Consider the following 22,176-nt stretch of genomic DNA (forward strand, 5'->3'; position numbering starts at 1 on the left):
TTTCTATGCAAGAGTAAGTAAAAAAATCAATTGTAAACATTGAACTATTCATAGTGGAAGTGAAGCAATAGAAAATATAGTTAGATAATATTATTCTTGTTGGAGTCTTAATTGAAAATTGATACCTTTTGATGGAATATTTCTTCTTTCCAGAAATGTCTTGTTTCACATTTAGCCATCTAGGAGTGAGTGCCATTAATAACTGCCCTAAAACCATAAGCTTAATGTCAATAAGAGGTCCATTCTGGTATTTTGTCCGATTTTCTAATTTCATACAAAAAAAATGAAGGCCTAAAAGAGTTAATTGACTTTTCTACGGTTGTACAATCTTGTTTGTGGTGAAATCAAAAGTAAATTTAGGTCTATTGATTCTCAATCTAGTGCATGCTTTTTTTTATCCTTTTGGAGGGCAGTTGGGGTTAAGTAACTTGCCCAAGGTTACATGTCTAGTTTTGTGTGTATGTGGGTGTGGGTGTGGGTGTGGGTGTGTGTGGGTGTGTGTGGGTGTAAGTGTCTGAGGCCAGAACCAAATTGGGGTCCTCCTGACTCTGGGGACAGAGCTTTACTTACTGCGCCACCTAGCCGCCCCCATTCTCTTTTTAAAATCAATTTATGAGATTATTCATGGAAGTGATCAAGGACATGGTTTCACAATATAAAATTATCTGTGACTGGGAATGCCCATCATTGATCTACAACTTTAAATTAAGATTATGCTTTTCTGTCTATGTTGACACTTCTATTCTCAATGCATCTATCAGAGTACTATTTAAATGAGTCCTTATGTCTTCAGAGACTGATAAATCCATGATTTAAATGTAAGGGGTGATTGTGTGAATAAATAATTTCATATTATTAATATGTAGTTAATTCAATTAATTATAAAATTCAGAGTTATGTAGATGCTTACTTGTGTTTGTAACATAATTCAATTCAGTATAACAGAATTTAATTCCATAAGCTTAATAAGGATCTAGAGAGTTAGGACAAGAGAATGTCAAAAACTCCTGATGTGGAATCAGAAGGCCAAGCTTCTAATTCTGCTTCTATCACTTACTATTTATCTAAGATTGGACAAATCACTTAATATGATTAGCTTCTCTTCCTTATTTTTTATGTAGAATTAGAAGCACAGTTAATGTGTTTTTTATTTCATTATTTTTCTGAACAAACAAAATGGCACATGATTCCATTGTAGAATAAAAAGGAAAGATCTTAAAATGCATGTTTTGCTAGATAGATTGTTGAGAGTAGAGTAGGGAACATATTTCAAATTTCACTTCTGAAACAAAGCTAGCTTTGTTACCCTGAATATGTCATTCAATCCCTTGACATTTTGACTACTTCCATGAGAGTTATTTACTGAGTCTTAGAAAAGTAATAATATGTTCTGGTGGAGATAGTTTTCATATCTGATATTTTCTACATTGAAAAAATCATACTCTTTTTTTTCATCCTAATCCATTTATTGGCCTCACTTTATCAGTTCACTTTATCGACCCTTTAATAACTGTCTTGGGTTTAGAATGTATGTATTTAAGGAGGATAGTGTAGAAATAATGTGTAATGTTTAAAGAAAGGCATCTAATTAAAGACAAGCAATATTAAATAGAGCTCCAGGCTTGGAGTAAGGAAGACTCATTGCTTTTAGTTCAAATCTGGCCTCAGACACTTATAGTTATGGGATTCTAGGCAAGTCACTTAACCCTGTTTGCATCAGTTTTCTCATCTTTAAAAATGAACTGGAGAAAAAATGACAGATGATTTTAGTATTTTTGCGTAGAAAATGCCAAATGGAGTCATGAAGTGTCAGAAGCATATGAAAAATGACTGAACGGCAACAAGCTATGTCAGAAAACTTCCCTAGCATGAGGTTTGTTTTTCTTACTGTTTGAAGAGTCGAATACTTCTCCTCCCTGTTGAGAAACTCAAATATAATAGGAGACGTGATGTCACTTGGTCAATTTTATGTAAATGTGAGTGACAAAAGAATATCAACATGCATTCTTTGCCCTATAGACTTCTTGAAGAAACTGAATATTCTTTTCCATATTTTCTTAGTATGTCTATGATGAAGAGATTTACAAATGGATGAAAAGTTTATTTGGTCAAATATTGAGATCATAGAAAGAAAGCCTATTTGCTACATTTGCGATTGTGTAATTCAAGAAAACCAGAGGAAGTCTGTCAACACATAAAGGGAACTCAACCTGCATCTCCATAATGATGAGGGGGGGTGGGGTGGAGATACAGAAAGACAGAGACAGAGACAGAGAGAGACAGACAGAGAGAGATTAAATATATATTGCATATATATTTAATTTACTGTTATGTAAGTGGGAAATTATCTATCTTCAAGTAAAAACTTGGAATATAAGTGTATCCTTTTTTTGCACATCAAAAGCATCTTTAAGATAACTTTAGCAACAGACAGAATAATGAGGTGATATGTAACTTATTCTATTCCCACATATTTTTAATTTATTTGATTGAGTTCTGACATATATTTTTTTCATGTAACATATCTTAGAGATTTTAAGTGGTTGGTGACTCATAAAATGTTAATTTTTATGGATTAATGTTATTATTGCATATAAATCAAATGTACATGAATGATTCAGATTCTTTAATTCCAAAAGTAATTTTGAAAAAATTAAAATATGTGGAACTTGGAAAAAGAGAAATTTCTCAGGGATTATCTTTGTTCCTTTTTATTTGTTTACAGAGAAATTTCAAACTATTAATAGCTTAAAAAACAATAATTCATTTGACTAAGAAAATTAATTTTGTAATGGAATATCATACAAAGAATATGAAAAATCTGCTATTATAGTACTTGACTGTAAGAGTAAATAATCTGTACTTCAGCATTTTGGACTTGTGTTATACAGAACAGACACTTTAAATAAATATTTTTTTTAAAAAAGAATTCCATTTCAAGCAGTAAATTGTAATTTGATGATCAAATTCTAGTAGCCTGAACATAAGGAAAAGAGTAACCAAAAACTTATTTTCTTATAGAAATAAATAGAAATAAAAAGTCATCTAATTTGAAAGAGAGATTTTGTAACCAAAACAAACTACCATTTTTCAAAGGTGGAGACTTTCTAAATGGAGCTACAGAGCAGAATACTTAAGAGAAAACTGGATTTCCTTTTCACTTCTTATTTTGAAAAGGAATAACTTGAAGGATCATATGTATTACCACTTTATGGTTTTCATTGTGTAGATGACAGCAGAGTTGTTATAAACTCCTTCAACCAATTTCAGTCAAGTAAATCCACCATAGCCCATCTATACCATGGTACATGTATAGCATCAGCTATATATACAGGAGCATCAGCCTCTCCAATTGCTCCACCACTACATCAACTGAATGCAGCTGAAAGTTAGCATTAGAACAGGCCTGTGACTAAATGTTATTGTTTTCCTGAAAGTAGCTAGGAAATTTAGAAACAGATTATCATCACTCCCTGATTATGAACTCTTAATTTTGACTCATTTCTACCACAGCTCCCACCAATCACTGTGTCTCATTTTAGCTTTATAAACACTTTTTTAAAAAAAATAGTGATTATGAAAGACATTTGCATATTGCATGTGGCTATTTTGTAAAGCCATCTTTATTTTCCCCTAAACAAAAATAAGTATCACATTTTAAGCTAACTAGCGATGGCTTCCGAATGTCAATATGTGGTAGAATAATATTTAGTGAGAAAAGATCTTACTTAAGATGGCTGGGTATAAGCAGTAACTCTGTTCATTTCTCCAATCATTCCCTTCCAAACAATTTTTAAAATAATTCTTCTAATTGAATTATATAGTCAGAGAAGAAAAAAGCTTGGGGTAACACATTCTTCTACCCTAAGACAAATTAGGGGAGGTCAAGTAGAGAACACAGACCACACATGGCAACACCAGCAATACACCTTAGGGGTGGCTGTGACAGTGTCAGTAGCTGCATCAAAAGCTCTCAGTCCAGATATGATAAGGGTGTTGGGCAACTAGTCAGAAAAAAAATATTACAGGGGAGTTTTTGATGGTGCTGGGTACAAAACACAGTTCCATTATCTATGTGAAATTCTAGGATGAAGAGGAGTACTAGTGCTTGTGGCCTCAGGGCAGCAGGGGCCCTCATCACAGTTCCAAGGCAGAAAAGAGAATTAGAATTTTCAACTTCAGAAAAGCAGGGCTCAAAGTAACAATTCCAGGAACAAGAGGAATGCCTGTACTTTTGTTTGGAGAGGAGCACAGTTAATTCCTCAGTAAAGACCAGAGCACAAGTGAGGAGAGCAATGATCACATCTTTCCTTGGATCATATCACCTTGAAAGAATCACAATTTTATAGACACCTAGAGCTACCTCTTAAAACAGAAACACACACACACACACATATACAAACCCTGAAGCATGAAACTATACTCTCTCCACCCTATGAACAGAATCTAACCTTAATATAAAGTTAAATGTCAAGAAATAAGTTGGAACAAAGAACAAGAAAGAAAAGAACCTGACCATGAAAAAGCTACTATGGTGAAAAGGAAGATCAAAACACAAACTCAGAAGACAATTATGTCAAAATATCTACAAGCGAAGATGTGAAAGAGGAAAAATGTGAATTGGACACAAGTCCAACAAGAAATCCTGGAAGCACTCAAAAGGGATTTTAAAAATCAAATAAGAAAAGTAGAGGAAAAATAAGGAAAATAAATTATAATAATAGAAGAAAATTATGAAAATTATTGAAAATTGGTAAAAGAACCATAAAAATTACTGAAGAAAGTACCTTTTTTGCAGGCTGCCTGAAATCCTTTGGCATGCCACAAGTTGCCCATGGGACACTGGGGATTGATTGTGCAGGCCTGCTCTAGGGTAAGATATATTTTTATACTAAATTGAATTTGTATGTTATACCCTCTTTGAGAAAATTCTGATGAGAGTAAGGTTCAAGTGTTCCCTACTGCTTCCCCCATCATTTTTTTTTCCCTGAAGGATTATACTGTTTTGCTGGGTAGGTGCTTCTTTATTGTAATCCTATGCCTAGTTCCTTTGCTCTCTCAGATTTTATATTCCCTGCACTCAGATCCTTTAATGCAGCATCTGCTAAATCTTGTGTTATCCTGACTGTGGCTCCATGAAAACTTTTTTTTTTCTTTATGACTGCTTGAAATATAGTTCTCTTAACATGGGAACTCTGGAATTTGACTATAATATTCCTGGGAGTCTCCATTTTTGGACCTCTTTCAGGAAGTGATGAGTGGAATCTTTCAATTTCTATTTTATCTTCTGTCACTAGGATACTGGGACAGTTTTCTTTGGTAATTTCTTGAAAGGTTATGTCTTGGCTCTTTTTTTCTATCATGGCTTTCAGGAAGCCCAATAATTTTAATTTATCTTCCCTGGATCCCTTTTCCAGGTCAGTTTTTTTTTTCTAATAAAATATTTCACGTTGTCATATATTTTTTTCATTCTTTTGGTTTTCTTCTATTGTTTTTTTTCTCATAGAGTCATTAGCTTCAACTTGTTTAATTACAAATTTTAAGGAATTATTTTTTTCAGGGAAGTTTTGTACCTCCTCTTCCATTTGACCAAATCTATTTTTTTTTTAATTAGGTCTTCTCTTCAGTGATTTTTGTGCCTTTTTTTCCATTTGATAAATTCTGATTTTCATTCCTCTACTCAGATTTTTGTATCTTTCACCACTTTGACCTATTATGGTTTCTGAGTTGTTATTTTCTTTAGTAGTTTTTTGCTTGTTTGTTTGCTTCCTTTATCAAGCTGTTGACTCTTTTTAAAAATATTTTCTGATATCACTCTCATTTCTCTTCCCAATTTTTCCTCTACTTCTCTTACTTGATTTAAAAAATACTTTTTCATCTCTTTTGTGGCCTATGACAAATTTGCATTCTTTCTGGAAGTTTTAGAGGATTTCTACTTTGCTATCTTCTTTTGATTTTCCTTGTCATCATAGTAACTCTCTATGGTCAGATTTTTTTTCTTTTGTTTGCTCACTTTCCCAGCCTATTCCTTAATGTTTAACTATTTTTTAAGGTGGGGTTCTGCTTCCGTTGTGGATAGCACACTGTTCCAAGCTTCAGTGGTTTTGTTCAGCTGTTTTGAGAGATACTTCTAGGGTCCTGTATATTAACAGTTTTTCCAAAGTGGTATGATATAAGGAGAGACATGTTTCCTACTCTTTTGGTCTTTGCTCTCGTCTGTAAGTGACCAAAAGCACTCTTCTGTTCCTTGGAACTATGAGGAGCTCCCCCCCCCCCATTGCTGACACAAGCTCTTGTGTGCTCTTGCTTCTCCTCACCATGGTAGTGCTACCAAGGACTATGACTCACATCTGAGCATGGGCAAAGCAATTGTATCCTTCCCCCAGTGCTAAAAAAGAGACCACTGTAATCTCCTTCTGACAAGCAGTTTGACCCTTTACTATCTGTTGACTGAGAGCTCCAGAAGTAGCAAGTGCAACTACTGATTCATTCACTCTCAAGGCCTGCTTCTGGTTTCCTGGGGCCTGATCTGCCTTGTACAGCCTCTATTGGACTGTGCTCCACTTTCATCCAAGTGTGATAGACCTTTTCTGCCAACTTTTTTAAAGTTGACTTGGGCTAGAATGTTGTTTTGCCCTGTCCATTTTGGGATTCTCACACTCCATGATTTGTTTTAGGGCATTATTCAAAGGTCTTTATAGGGGTTTGGTGGAGAGTTCAAGTGGGGCCCTGACTTCTCTCAGTCCATTTGGTCCTACCTCCCCTAGATCATTTTTTCAAGAAATTATCAAAAGAAATTCTCCCTATATCCAAAATCCGAGTGTAAAATAGAAACTGAAGGAATCCAACAATCACCTCCTGAAAGAGATCTTAAAGTGAAATATTATAATGCCAGTACTAGACAGAACTTTTTTTTAGGTTTTTGATGCACCACAACAAAGCCCAATAAACAATGAATTTTTTTGTTAAAAAAAATCTCTCCTTCAGGAAAAACAGATTTCTTTTTTAAATAGTATTTTATCTTCCCGAATTACCCATAAAACAAATTTTAATATTTGTTGCTATTTGATGGTGTTTTTGTTTAAGTTTTGAATTTCAACTTGTTCCCCTCAGTTCCTCCCCTCCTCATTCCCTGAGGCAGTAAGCAATCTGATATAGGTTATTGTATCAACAATGCAATATTCACAAGTTCTTTGGCAATTATAAATATGCTGATGAGGTTATTAATCACAAAATATACTGGGTTCTCTACATGGGGGACAAAGCTAGAACATTTATTAAAATACCAGAAAAGTGAGTCCCAAAACCAGAAATTCAAATCCATCACAGTATTTATGAAATTGGCACATGGAGTTAATGTAGTAAATACCCACATTCTCCAGCCTTCAAAATAGAACAGGCTACCTCAGGCAAAGGTCCTCCTCTCCCCATTCACAACTTCTCAGTGTCCAGGAAGTGTGCTCCCAGCAGCTCCAGCACCCCACAGTTCCAGTCCCTAGTACTCCTCACTCAGCAGGAGTCCTTAGCAGAAATTCTGGCTGGCTCAAAAAAAAGAGGTTTGTGCCTCTGCCTCTACCTCGGCCACTACCACTACTGCTGCTGCTGCTGGCTGCTGCCAGTCACCACAGGAACTGTAGCTTTGCTTCTGCTTACTCTTGCCCCACCCCTTCCTGCTACATCAGCAAGTCCAATGGGTCATGGAAGATCTTTAAATCCCATAACCCTTACATGTGTAGTCATGTAAACATTTCAATATCAGTCATTTTGTGCAAGAAAATTCAGACAGAAAGAAAGAAGGAGAAAAGGAAGAAATAAAATTGAAAAATAGTATGCTTTGGCCTGTATTGATATGACAGCTATTCTTTCTCTGGAGATGGATAAATGCATAGCATTTTTCAGCATGAGCACTTTGGGCTTGTCTTGGATCATTGTATTGGCGAGGAAGGCTAAGTCAATCATAATTCTTCATCATACAATATTGCTGTTACTGTGTACAATCTTCTAGTTATTCTCTCTTTACTTTGTATGAGTTCATGTAAGTCTTTCCAGTATTTTTTTCCCTGAAATCATACTGCTTATTCTTTCTTATAAGTACAATAATATTCTATTAGAGTCATGTCACAACTTGTTCAGCCTTTCCCCAGTTGAGAAGCATCCCTTCATTTTCCAATTCTTAGCCACCAGAAAAAGAAGTAGTATAAATATTTTTGTACAAATAGGATATTTTACCTTTTAAAAATATGTTTTTGTAACACTGAGCTAGTAGTGGTATTGCTAGAACAAAATGTATGTTCAAGTTTATACTCCTTTGGTCATAGCTGTAAATTGCTCTCCAGAATGGTTGGATTAGTTAACAATGCCATTAGAAAACTAGATTTCCCATATTTGCTCTAACACTTATCATTTTCCTTTTTGATCATATGAAATCAATCTGATAGATATAAAGATGTACTTCAGAATTGTTTCAATTTTCACTTCTCCAATCAACAGTGTTTTAAAATATTGTGTAGGTCTGTAGATAGCTTTGAGAAAACCAGATTTCTTAATGCTTGCATTGCCATATCAAAAGAGAAAGCCTTAACATGAACTAAAGAATCAGAAAGGAAGTATAAGGAAGATAAGTCACTTGTAATTCAAGATGGAATTCCCATTTCCATAAAAGATAACTTTAACATTGCTTGCATTGAAACAACATATGTGTCCAATATGCTAAAAGGTTACCTATCACCTTACGATGTTAGAGTAGTTCAGAAGTTAATATAAAATGGGGCTATTCTAAGAAAATTAAATTTTCGTGAATTTGCTATGGGACGTGGAAGCACAGATGGTATATTTGGGCCAAGCAGAACCCCTAGAATTATTCAAAGCAGTACTGAGAAAAGTTAAAACAGCACCACCACAGAGTGGATGAAGATTCTGTTTAGTTAATAAGAAGAGCCAGTTTTAGGGGCAGCACCACTGCTGTATTTGCATTCACATGCTTTTTGTCTTGGGGATCAGGTAAAGGGAATTAAACAAGAAACCCATATTTCCTAGATGGGCTTGCTTTTATGAATGTTTCAGGAATCTTAAACAGGTTTGTGGATGATGCAGCAATTATGCAGAGTATACTGGCTAGGCATGATCCAAAAATATTCTACTATAACACAAGACCCTCTTGGACCATTTATAATTCCCATTTTGAGAGACATCAGCAAGTTATGAACAGAAATACCAAGGAAAACCATGCACCAGGTTAGTCAAATGAAACATAACCCTTTTGGTCTAAAGTTGTTGGATTTTTTTTGCCTTTTGGAGGGCAATTATGGTTAAGTAACTTTCCCAAGGTTACACAGCTAGTATTTTTGTGTGGGTATTAAGTGTCTGAGGCCAGAACTGAACTTGGGTCCTCCCAACTCTGGGGCCCGCACTTTACTCACTGTGACACCTAGCCACCTCAATTGTTGGCTTTCTTGAGTCTAAGTGGGACAAAGTAGTGAAAGCACTCCTACCCCATCCCAGTTACTCAATTATCTCCTATCATGTTTTATGAAAAACATGGGTGGCATAAAAATTGGCAAGATTTTATTGGCTAGAAAATGGTCACTGTTGTAAGGTAAATATGGATATTGAGGTCATGTATGCTGCAATGAGAAAAGAAGAATGATAAGATGAGAGGAAGAATTCATTTGGAAGAACAAAAGGTCCTGAATATCAAGGGGATTAATGAAAAAAAAAGGGAAGGTGGACTAGCTATACCAGATTTTAATCTGTATTATATAGCAGCAGTCCTCAAAATTACTTGGCACCGGCTGAGGAATAAAGTAGTAGACCAATGGAATAGATTGGGTCCACAAGACTCAGCAATCAACAACTATAGTAACCTACTATTTGATAAACCCAAAGACCTCAGTTTTTGGGATAAGAACTCACTATTCAACAAAAACTGTTGGGAAAACAGGAATATAGTATGGCAGAAACTGAGCATAGACAATTATCTAACACCATATACCAAAATCAAGTCTAAATGGGTGCATGATCTAGGTATAAAGGCTGATACTATAAGCAGTCTGGGAAAGGAAGGAATAGTTTTCCTGTCATATTTGTGGAGAGGGGAAGACTTTATGACCAAACAAGAATTAGAGAGCATTATAAAATGCAAAAGGGATAATTTTGATTATATTAAATTGAAAAGCTTCTGTATAGACAAAGCCAATGTAACCAAGATTAGGAGGGAAGTGGAAAATTGGGAAAGAATTTTTACCACCAATATCTCTGATAAAGGCTTCATTTCTAAAATATAGAGAGAATTAAGTCAAATCTATAAGAATACAAGCCAATCTGCAATTGATAAATGGTCAAAGGTTATGAACAGGCAGTTTTCTGAGAAAGAAATTAAAGATATCTATAAGCATATGAAATAATGTTCTAAATCACTATTGATTAGAGAAATGCAAATCAAAACAACTCTGTGGTACCACATCTCACTGGCCAGATTACTGAAGATGACAAAACAGGAAAATGACAAATGCTAGAGAAAATATGGAAAAAAATTCGAACACTAATGGATTACTGGTGGAGTTGTGAGCTGATCCATCAATTCTGGAGAGCAATCTGGAATTATGTCCAAAGGGCTATAAAAAATTTCATACCCTATGACCCAGCAATACAACTTCTAGGCTTGTATCCAAAAGAGATAATAGAAGTGGGAGGAACACCCATATGTACAAAATATTTATAATAGCTCTTTTTGTGGTGGCAAAGAACTGGAAATTAAGGGGGTGCTCATCAACTGGGCAATGACTGAACAAATTGTGGTATGTGCATGTAATGGAATACTATTGTGCTATAAGAAATGAGTAGCAGATGGACTTCATATTTACCTGGAGAGTCTTATATGAACTGATGCTGAGTGAGAAGAGTAGAACCAGGAGAAATTTGTACACAATTACAGACACAACGTATGTGTGATAACCAACTTTGATGGACTGGACTCTTCTCAGTGATGCAGGGTTAGAAGTCAACCCCAAAAGACTCATGGTACAGAGATGTCTACAACAAGAGAAATAACTGAGTTTGAATGCAGATTGAAGCAAACTACCTGCTCTTTTACTTTTTCTTGTTTGGTTTTGTTTCCTCTTTCCCATTTTTCATTCCATCTGATACAATCCTTCTTTATAACCTGACTAATGTCTAATGTGAAAGTATTTGCAGATCTTATACTTGATTGTATGCTGCCGTGGGGGGAGGGTAGGGAAGGAGAGAAAATATGAAACTCAAGGGATTGTCGAACTGAATCTTGTAAACTAAAAGTAAATAAACACATTAATAAAGACCAAAAAAAAGAAACCCTGATTTGATGGACCAAATATCCATTTGATCTGTTTGTATTTTTATCATTTGAAATTAAGGGTATTCACTTTTCAAAAACAATAAAAGCAACTCAAGAGAAGCATAAAAGGTAAACATGAAAGAGAAATAATGAAGGACTTAAGATGGTTAAACAGTTTACCTTACTACATAGGAAGAAGATACTTGCAACTCCTAATATCTTTATCATCATTAGGCCAATTAGAAGGAGTATTCATAAACAGAGGGCACAGATGTGAGTGGACTATAATGGCATAATCTCAAAAATGAATTAAGGGTTTAAAAAGAAGGATGCACCTGGAGAAGTAGAGAGGAAGAATTGGGATAATTATCTCACATAAAAGAGGTTCTCAAAAAGATCTGTAAACAATGGAGAGGAAAATGGGAGGGTGGCAGACAACACTTGAACCTTGCTTTCATCTGAATTGGTTCAAAAAGGGAATGACATGCACATTCACTTGGATACAAAAATATATCTTACACAAAAGGGAAGTAGGAGGAGTAGGGGATAAGAAAAGGCAAAGGAGAACTTATGAAAGGGAGGATGGATATAAAGTTAGAAGCAAAACAGACTTTTGAAGAGGGACAATATAAAAAAAACAAGAGAAGGATAAAAAAAGTAAATTAGAATAGTGAAAAATGCACAGTTAGTACTTATAATTGTGAATGTGAATGGGGTCAATGTATCAATAAATGGAAAAGGAGAGTAGGAGGGATTAGAATCTAGAACCTTAAAACATGTTGTTTATCACACACACACACACACACAAAACATACACACACCCTTGAAACAGAAAGATACAGAGTAAAAATAAGGAGTGGGAGCAGAGTGTATTATGCTTCAGCTGATCAGCTGAGGTAAAAAAGAGAGGGGTAACAAATCATTATCTCAGAAAATAGGCAAAAAATAGATTGAATTAAAAGAGATAAGCAGGGAATATACATTTTGCCAAAAGGTATAATAGACAATGAAGCAATAATAATATTAAATATGTATGCACCAAATGCATCCAAATTCTTAAAGAAAGTTTTAAGGGAGTTAAAGAAGGGAACAGTAAAACTGCACTAGTGAGAGACCGCAACTTTCCTTCTCAAAATGAGATGAATTTTATCATAAAATAAGTAAGAAAGAAGGAGATGAGTAGTTTTTTTTAGAATATTTAGAATTTTATTTTTAGAATATTTAAAATATTATAGAATATTTTAGAATAGAATTAGAATTCTTTAATGAAGCTTATGTAATTTGACCCCTTTGTATGGACAAGTAAGCAGGTACTTAGCACTTAGTAATTAATTAATCAAACCTCTGTTGGGGAAACAGAAAGTATAAACTCCTGTATCCTGTTACTGATGTAACAGGAAGGGGTTGGCTGAAACAGGAAGCTAATGCTTTGTGTATATAAGAAAAGCCCTAGAGGAGGCACAGTCAGAATTTCTTAGGACAAGAATCAGGATGCAGAGCAGCTACAAAAGAGAGAATTGAGAATTAAGCCAGAACTTCCTAAGAACTTGTGGTGGTGGAGCTTCTTCTGAACAGGAGCCCAGGAGCCCCCTCCCCTCAGGCTGGAAAAGGTGATTCTGATTTCTTGAACATGCTGCAGAAGACTGAGGAAGCATAAGTGGGAAGCAGGGACTTTGTTTGTGGCTTGGTTGAGCTTTAAATTCCCAGGAGCAGAAATTGCAAGGGATTTGAGATGGAATGGACCCTGTAAACTTCAGTGTGGAGCAGGACCTACCCAGAGAGCTGGACAAGGAACTGGGAACTGTCTGCCATTGAACCCAGATGACAGTCTAGTGAATCCAGGTAGAATCTGGCACCATGGAAGGGGATCCAAGATTCGAGAACCATCCCCACGTCAAGATGAAAATACCTCTCTGTAGGTACTGAATAATGATGAAATTTTAGTTTACTAGTAACCTAGGGGTGGAGGGTTTGTGTAGTACCGTGTTTCCCCAATAATAAGACACTGTCTTATTAATTTTTTTGGACAGAAAAACACCAGAGGGCTTATTTTCAGGGGAGGGCTTATTTTAATGAACATTGACAGCAATTTTAATAAACAGGTAAATGTGAACAAAAAAATGTACCTTTATTCAATAATGAATTCAATAAAGAACAGGATGACGCGCTCACTGCTGCAGCTCTGATTGGATGCAGCTTGGAGCGCGGCGTGCGTTTCACCGGGGGGGGGATGGTGCATACAGAGGGTACCGTAATGTAGCGTGTAGGGCAGGGGATCACCTTCACTACAGTAGCAATCTCAATAGTGCTTATTTTCAGGGGAGGGCTTATTTTAGAGGAATCTTACACAGTAAGGGGAAGGCTTATTTTCGGGATAGGTCTTATTATCGGGGAAACACAGTACTTAGTGATTAATGATACTTAGAAATGGATTGCTGAATAAGTGACTGATTGAGTTAATTTAGTGTGCCCCATGAGTGGAAGACTTTGACTATTGTCAAGCTTTGAGATGGTTGTTCTTTGTTCTAAATATTGTGAATACTTTGGTGAAAACTATGTGGTTATTTTAATGATAAGCTCTTGTGAATACTGTATTGCGATTTTCTGTGATGGGTTTTAATATTGTGAATGCTGTACCTTGATTTTCTGTAATTTTTTACTTTGATTTGTTATGGAATAAATAGAGTGTTCATTATATTGTGTAATCAGAACTTTAAAAGCTGTTCACAGAACCTTAATAGCTTTCTTCTAGAAAGCTCATGCATGGAATTACAGAAGGGAAATTTATTTTTTAGCTGTACTTAGAACCTTCACCAAAACTGATCATGTATTTGGACATAAAAACTAAATTCAGAAAAGAATTAAATATTACATGTATATTTTAGAGCATATTACAATAAAATTGCATTCAATAAAGAGATATGAAAACTTGGAAATTGTAATTGGAAACTCAATAATCTAATCATAAGGAATGAGTCCAAAAACAAATTCTAGTAACAGTAAATGATGACAATGAGATAACACATCAAAATTTGTGGGATTCAGGTGGAGCAATACTTAGGGGAAATTTTATATAAAAATATCTATCATTAAAAGTGACAGAACGCATCAATAAATGGAGCGTGTCATTTAAAAACCTAGAAAAAGGACAAATTAAAAATCTGTAATTAAACACTTAATTAGAAATCCTCAAATGAAAATTAATGTTGAAGAATTTTGAAGAGTCCTCACAGGAATGGCACAGGAGGCATAGGAAATCATATGTCCTAACCATACCCAACATCATGGGAGAGCTCAATATTCAGTTGGAAAATCTGGTCTCTAGGACCTTGTCCTTTTCCTTTCCTCTTCCTCTGGAGATTATAGAGAAGCACTGCTTTCTATCACCTCTATGGGGCTCCCTCATAGCATAGTGTTCAATGTAAATATTACTTTTAACCCATTCTTAATCCTGGGGTTTATTTTCTATTTGTCCTGGATATAGTTTGCTTTGTACTTATTTTTTTCGCGTGTTGTTTGCCCATTAGATTGTGAATTCCCTGAGAGATAGGACTGTCTTTTGCCTCTTTTTGTATCCTCAGCACTTAGTACAGTACTTGGCACAGAGCAGGCACTTAATAACTGTTTACTGATATTGAAGCGCAAACCAGATATACCATTTACCAGAATGTTCTGTCTTTTATTTTTTGGTTGTTATTAATAATTATTATGTCAATTTTTGAAGTTATGTGAGTTTGCAAGTTATATGTGGTAAGTAATATGAGTTTATATATTTATGCTGATCATGAAGTATTCTCCAAAACATGTGTTCATTTGTGCTTTATTAAACATATCTATCCAGGAAAAAAATCATGATGCATGTAGAGCATATTAATACAGCCTGTCAAATACTGTCAAAAAAAAATTCAAGGCCAAGACAATATTAGGAGTCTTCAATAGAATTTGTGCTCCAGTGTTCATCACAATTACATTAGGGACAAAAATGACAACTTTTAAAAGCTTATTTTTAAAAGATGTTTCTTCTGAAAAGTGGGAAATAAAAAAGTGCTTTAGATTATAATTTAATTTACAAATCCATTAAAAATGGATTACAAATCCATTTGATTGATATGTGTGTGTACACACACACGCACAGACATACATATCACTGTTTATACAGAAAAGGCAAAAAGAGTCACTGAAGTAGTTCAGCTGACAAATAATTAATCTTTTTGCTTATCAGACACATGGTAGCTATGGGAAAACGTATTTGACAGTAAATTCTCACTTGTAAAATATTATGTAGGTTGATAAGGAAAAAAATTTGTTCAGCTTTTACTTACAACATACTATAAAGCAGTTTAGAAGAAAATGAACCTGATATGAGGGGGGTGTAGTCAAATTGGCTGAGAAGAAGCATGACCTCCCAGCTGCTCCCTCTTCCACCTTCCACAATAAATGTAAAAAGGGGACTCTGAATAAACTTTAGAGCTGCAGAATGCACAAAATGACACAGAGAACCTGACCTCCTGTGAGAACAGCCCAGCAGGCCAGCAGAAATCAACCAGCACAGTGCTCTGGGAGCTGAGCCCAGGCCCTCCTGAGATGAGCCAGAGATTTTAGCCCGGGGGGGGGGGGGGGGGCGGGGATTTGACCAGCCACCAGCTGGAGGGACTCCAGATCAGCATCAGCTGTGGCCATTTCCAGAATTATCAACACATACATGCAAAGGACAAAGTGAGAGGCCAATGAAGTCTGGATTTTTGGACCCAGTAAGTGGGAGTGCATCGGCTTTCACACCCAGGGTGAAAAGTCGCTGAGACGCCAGCACAGCCAGCCTGTGCCATGTGACAGCTTCAGCTCCTGGCCTGCAGAGTGTAGGGGGACCAAGTGACCAATCTAAGGGGTATTCGCTCTTGCTTTAACCTGTATGGATCTGGAGTGCTGTCTAGGGTGGAAGTCCTGTGGTGTATGTCCAGCTTGCCAGAGAGTGTAGAGGCCTCAGAGAGGGCACCCATCCAATACCTCTGGCAGCTGAGAAAACCCCAGCATTTGGGATGAAAGCTCCCCTGCCTGGTGGCAGAGTCCTACTGTGGTAAAAATCCCAGGGATCAAGCAACTGAGGGCCTACATGACCAGGCAATGGAAACAAAGCAGACAGAAGATTCCAACATTACACTACTATTTTGGGGACAAAAAGGAGCAAAGCATGGAACAGGAGGAAGACAGTGAAGTCAGAACTCCCGCACGAAAAGCTTCAAAAGAAAATACGAGCTGGTTACAGGTCATAGAGGACTTTAAGAAGCAGATAAGAGAAATGTAGGAAAAATTGGGAAGAGAAATGAGAACTATGCAAGAAAATTATGAAATGAGAGTCAACAGCCTGACTGAGGAAAATCAAACCTTAAAAAATAGACTAATTCAAATTGCAAAAGAGACTCAAAAAGTCAATGAGGAGAAGAATGCCTTAAAAAGTCAAATCTGCCAGATGGAAAAAGAATCTCAAAAGCTCAATGAGGAGAATCATTGCTTCAGAATTAGATTGGAGCAAATGGAAGCCAATGACTTTATGAGAAGTCAAGATACTGTTAAACAGATTCAAACAAATGAAAGAATAGAAGGCAATGTGAAATATCTCATGGGAATAACCACTGACCTGGGAAATTGATCCAGGAGAGATAATTTTAAAATTATTGGACTACTTGAAAGCCATGACCAAAGTAAGAACCTAGAAAGCATCCTTCAGGAAGTTCTCAAAGAAAACTGCCCTGATGTTTTGGAACTGGAGGACAAAATAGAGAGGTTGAAAGAATCCACCGATTACCTCCTGGAAAAAGATCCCAAAAAGAAAACTCCTAGGAATATTATAGCCAGGTTCCAGATTTCTAAGATCAAGGAGAGAATATTATAAGCAGCCAGAAATAAAAACTTTGAATATTGTGGAAACAGAATTAGGGGTCCCTTCTACAGTGAGGGATGGAAGGGCTTGAAATATGATATTCCATAGGTCAAAGGAGCTGGGATTAAAACCAAGAATCACATACCCAGCAAAACTGAATATTATGTTTCAGGTGAAAATATGGTCATTCAGTGGAATAAAGGACTTTCAATCATTCCTGATGAAAAAACCAGAGTGAAATAGAAAATCTGACATTCAGATACAAGAAATAAGAGAAGTATGAGGAGCTAAACAGGGAAAAGAAATCATAAGGAACTTATCAAACTTAAATTATTAACATTTCTACATGGAAAAACAATAATTGCAACTGATGAAACTTTTGTCAGTATGAACATAGTTGAAGGGAATATATATATATGAGTGTGTATTTGCATATGAATACATGTAAATGTGTTTTTATATGTTTACAGGTATACATAGATAGAGGGCACAGGGCCAATTTAAAAGGAAGGGATGATACTTCAAAGGTGAAATTAAGAGGTGAGAGAGGAATATAATGAGAGGATGTGAGGAGAGACAGAATAGGGTAAACTATCTCATAAAGAAGAGGCAAGGGAAAATGGTTACAATGGAGGGGAAGAATAGGAAGGCAAAAGGAAATGGGTCAACCTTATTCTCATTGAATTTGGCTTGGGGAGGGAATGAAATACACACTAAATAGATTATCTCACCCTACAGGTGAGTAGGGGGGAAGGATATCAGAGGGGGGATGATGGATTGGAGGGCAGGCTGGGGGAGGGATGGAAGTTGGAAGCATCCACTTTTGAAAAGAGATGGGATCAAAGTAGAGAATTGAATAAGTGGGAGGTGGGATAGGAGGGAGGGAAATATAGTCAGTCTTATACAATATATCAAGTATGTTATTATTTTGCATTAGCTACACATATACAACCTATACTGAACTGCTTATCTTCCCAGTAAGGGTGGGTGCCAAGAGAGGAAGGGAATGAATTTTTAATTTAAATTTTAATATCAAATGTTTAAATACATATACTATTATTAATACTATTTTACATGTAGTTGGGAAATAAGATATACAGGCACTGGGGTATAGAAATCCACCATGCCCTACTGGAAAAGTCAAAAGGGGTATGGGAGAAAATATGGGAGAGAGCAGATTGGAGGAGGGGATATCCTGTGGAACTGCTATTTTAGGGTGGTGTATAGGGCAAAAATGGGGAGTAAATTTGTAACTCAAAATCTGGTGGAAATGAATGATGTAAATCAGAAGTTAAAATTAAAAAAAGAAAATTAAAAGAAAAATGAACCTGATAGAAATTTGGGACAAGACATGGCCAAGGTGGATTCTTCTGAGAACATTTACAGATGGCAATGGAGACAATAATAATAATAAAAAGTTGAATTTAATACATCCAACAGTATTTTTATGATTAAATTTTCAGTAATTTCCTTCATTATACAAATTACTTCATATTCATTTTATATGTACTTATTTATGTATATTGCCATTTCCATTAGAACATGAACCCCTTGAAGGCTGAGACTGATTTATTTGTATATCTTTATTAATGGAACAAAAGAAATGTAAGATATATTGTAATAGCAAGGTAAACATTTATTGAGCAACATTTATTTGCGGGGCATTGTACTCATACTGGGTATACACGCACATAAAGAGGACAAAAGACCAGCCCATGCTCTCAAAAGGTTCACAGTGTAATGGAGTAGAGTATATATACAAATCACTATGAGCAAACTACTATATTCGGAATGAACTGGAAATAATCAACAAAGGGAAGGAACAATTATCAAGGGAAGTCGCCAAATGTTTACTGTAGAAGATGGGATTTTACTTGTCATTTAAAGGAAGTCAGAAAATACAGAAGGCAGATATGAAGGAGGAGAAAATTTCAGGTTTGGGGAAAAGTCAATGAAAATTCCCAATCTACATTTAGGTATCTGGAGATAGATTATGCCAGGAACATGAAGGTGACCAATGTCATGCAATCCCACAATACATGGTGGGAACTAAGATTAAGAAGACTGCAAAAAATAAGAAAGAGGAAGTTATGAAGTCTATGAATACCTAATAGATTTTTGCATTTTATCCTGGAGGTGATGAGGAGTCACTCAAGTTAATCACATCCATACTTTAGAAAGAGTAACAGCTGAGTGGAAGATAGACTCAAATGGGGAAAGACTTGAGACAGAGCTAACAACCTAAAGACTATTGCAGTACTTTATAGACATGAGACAATGAGGTCCTGCTTTAGGATACTGGCAGTGTTGGGGAACAGTACTTATTGACTGAATGATTGATACTTGATAAGAGCAGAGCAATTGCATTTATATACCAGTGCTTTTAAATCATATGATTAATGTAAAAAAAAAATGGAAGCAGTACTTAGATAAAAAGGTACATGTGTGTACATATATATGTATGTGTGTACATACATTATATGTAATATATGTTTTGAATTTAATATAATCTTTAATATATTACATATAATAGAGTATATTATGTATACATTCTCTTCTATTTTTTCAATCTTTATATTTTGTTTTCTTATTTCTTAGTCTCTTATTATATCACTGACTTCTCCTTGCCCAATTCTGATTTTCAAGTATTTGTTTTCTTCCTAAAGATTCTGGATCTCCTTTTCTAATTCGTTGACTTCCTTTTCATAATTTTGTTTTTCTTAGATTATCTTTTTTCCTCAATCTCTCTCATTTGATTTTTATAGTAGTTTTTAAGTTCTTTTATTATTTTTGGGGGGTGCAGGTGACCACATGACATTACTCTTTGGGGTAGGAGAGCCTTTAATTGCTTCAATATCCTCCTGTGAAGACAAACCCCAATCTTTTCTATTCCTATAGTAACTTTCTATACTTGGGTTTTTTTTTCTCTTGCCCGCTATTTTTTGGGGGTAGCAGTTTGTATGACACCTCTAGTCTTGGGGCATAGAGGGTGGTATCTGTGGCCTGGGAGCCTCTCTCAGTTCTCCACTCTGACCTGGAACTAAAACAAAGAACTCTGCCTTCCAAGCCGCAACTCTGCCCAACTGCTTTTGCACTCATCAGGGATACGATGGTTCTTTCTTCCCTAGGGCTGCATCTCATCAGTACAGCTGGATCGAGTATCCTTTATCAGCAGAGTTTACCTCAATCTTTCCCCACTCAGGTGCTGGACTCTTCACACTGTTGAGAGGTGGAGAGATAAAGGGGTGAAAATTCCTGTGACTTTGTGTCACATACCCAGGGTCGTTGCCAACACAGGTTCTTTGATTTGCTTTTCTAAAGGAAAGCAACTCAAAATGGGTTAATAATCTTGCTTTAATCAAACATATGTCATTTACCTAGTTCAGGGAGAAAAGGTGAGCACCCTGAACTACAGAGAATACAAACATATTATAAGCAGACAGAGAAACAGAACAGCAGACAGGCTTCTAGCTGTCTAACCATACCTACTCAGTTATCAGAGAGGGAAGCACAAACATCTGAGTTTGAAAGCCAGGGGGCTCAAGGACTGCCCAGAGTCTCATCTGGTCAAATCACAGAACTCTTATCAAAGTGATCCCCAAAGCAAATTCACATCATGGTATTTATAGCCTTTTGGATCAGAGAATGTAACAATTCTCTTGACCCACTGCTTCATCACAAAGGAATAAGGTGTGGTCATTCCTGAAAGGCAATACTCCCACCACAGACTCCATGTGACCACATTCAGCCTATTTAGGATCAGAGTATATTTTCAAATCAAGAAATGTTCTCAGAGTCACTTAAGCCTATCAAAGAGCCTAGGGTCAGGGAAGATCTTCAGATTCCCATTCCCATAACCCTGGTGCACAGGCTACCTCCAAATGCAGCTGTTTGAGGGCTTGCCATTTGTTGTTTCAGTGGAACTGGTCCTGAACAAGTTTACTCTTTACAGGGACCAAACCTGGTCCTGGGATTTTTTTTTGGATTTTCTCAAATTGTTCCAGGACCACTGTTCCGCCATAACTCTTGGATATTTCTTACCATTCTACATTCTCCCTGAGGCACTATGATATAGTGCTTATTTGTGGAATCAATGTGGAGAGCTTGGAGTTTTCTGACCTACTCTGCTTTTTTCACAGAATCCTCTTTAAATCATTTTTCTACCAATTTTGTTCATTCCTATTCATTTTTTCAAATTTCTATATTGGCATTTAATTACTTTTTCTTCCTTTTTTTAGTTTTCCATATTTATAGTTATTTGCCAAATTCACCCCTCTTTTTTGTTGTTTGGTGATTGAAATGTATAGAAATATAGATTTCCCCCAAGGGATGTTCTGGCTACCACTCAAAAATTTGATAAATTGCACAATTATTGTCATATTTAATGAAAGCATCTCCTCTTCTTATGATTGTTTTTAATATGACCCACCAATTTGTTAGGGTTGAATTCATCTACAAATAATTTAGTCAACTTTTCAGCAATCCCTTTTTAATGTATTTTAGCACATTTATATTAATAAAGAATGTATTTAGGGGCGGCCAGGTAGCACAGCGAGTAACAGCACCAGCTCCAGTGTCGGGATGACATGCGGATCAAATCCGGGCTCAGACACTTATTACCCACCCAGAAACACCTGGCCGTGTAACCTTGAGCAAGTTACTTAACCCCAATTGCTTAGGGACAGCCAGGTGGCTCAGCGAATAAGAGCACCGGCTCCAGTGTCGGGATGACCTGTGGATCAAATCGGTCTTAGAAACTCAGCACCACACCCAGAAATAAATGGCTGTGTAACCTTGAGCAAGAAGCTAACAAGTATGCTTAATCTTTTATCATTAGGAAATGATCAGAGATTTATTATAGCTGACTTTTCTAAGATTAAATTCAAGTCCTTCATTTAATTATTATTTATTTTTGGTTAGATATGCCTATCTTTGAAAGTGGATACATTGCAGTCCCCTACTATTTTTGTTTTACTATCTACTTCTC

The 22,176-nt window shown here is 36.1% G+C and overlaps 1 pseudogene; it reads left to right on the top strand.

Moving 5' to 3' along the window:
- Positions 1 to 1,826: 1,826 nt before the first annotated feature.
- On the top strand, positions 1,827 to 9,254 carry LOC138155750 (glutamyl-tRNA(Gln) amidotransferase subunit A, mitochondrial pseudogene; annotated as a pseudogene).
- The last annotated feature ends 12,922 nt before the right edge of the window (positions 9,255 to 22,176 follow it).

Source organism: Petaurus breviceps, unplaced genomic scaffold (assembly GCF_028583685.1).
Source record: "Petaurus breviceps papuanus isolate PSGF00001 unplaced genomic scaffold, PetGlider_PUasm1.0 98, whole genome shotgun sequence".
NCBI lineage: Eukaryota > Metazoa > Chordata > Mammalia > Diprotodontia > Petauridae > Petaurus > Petaurus breviceps.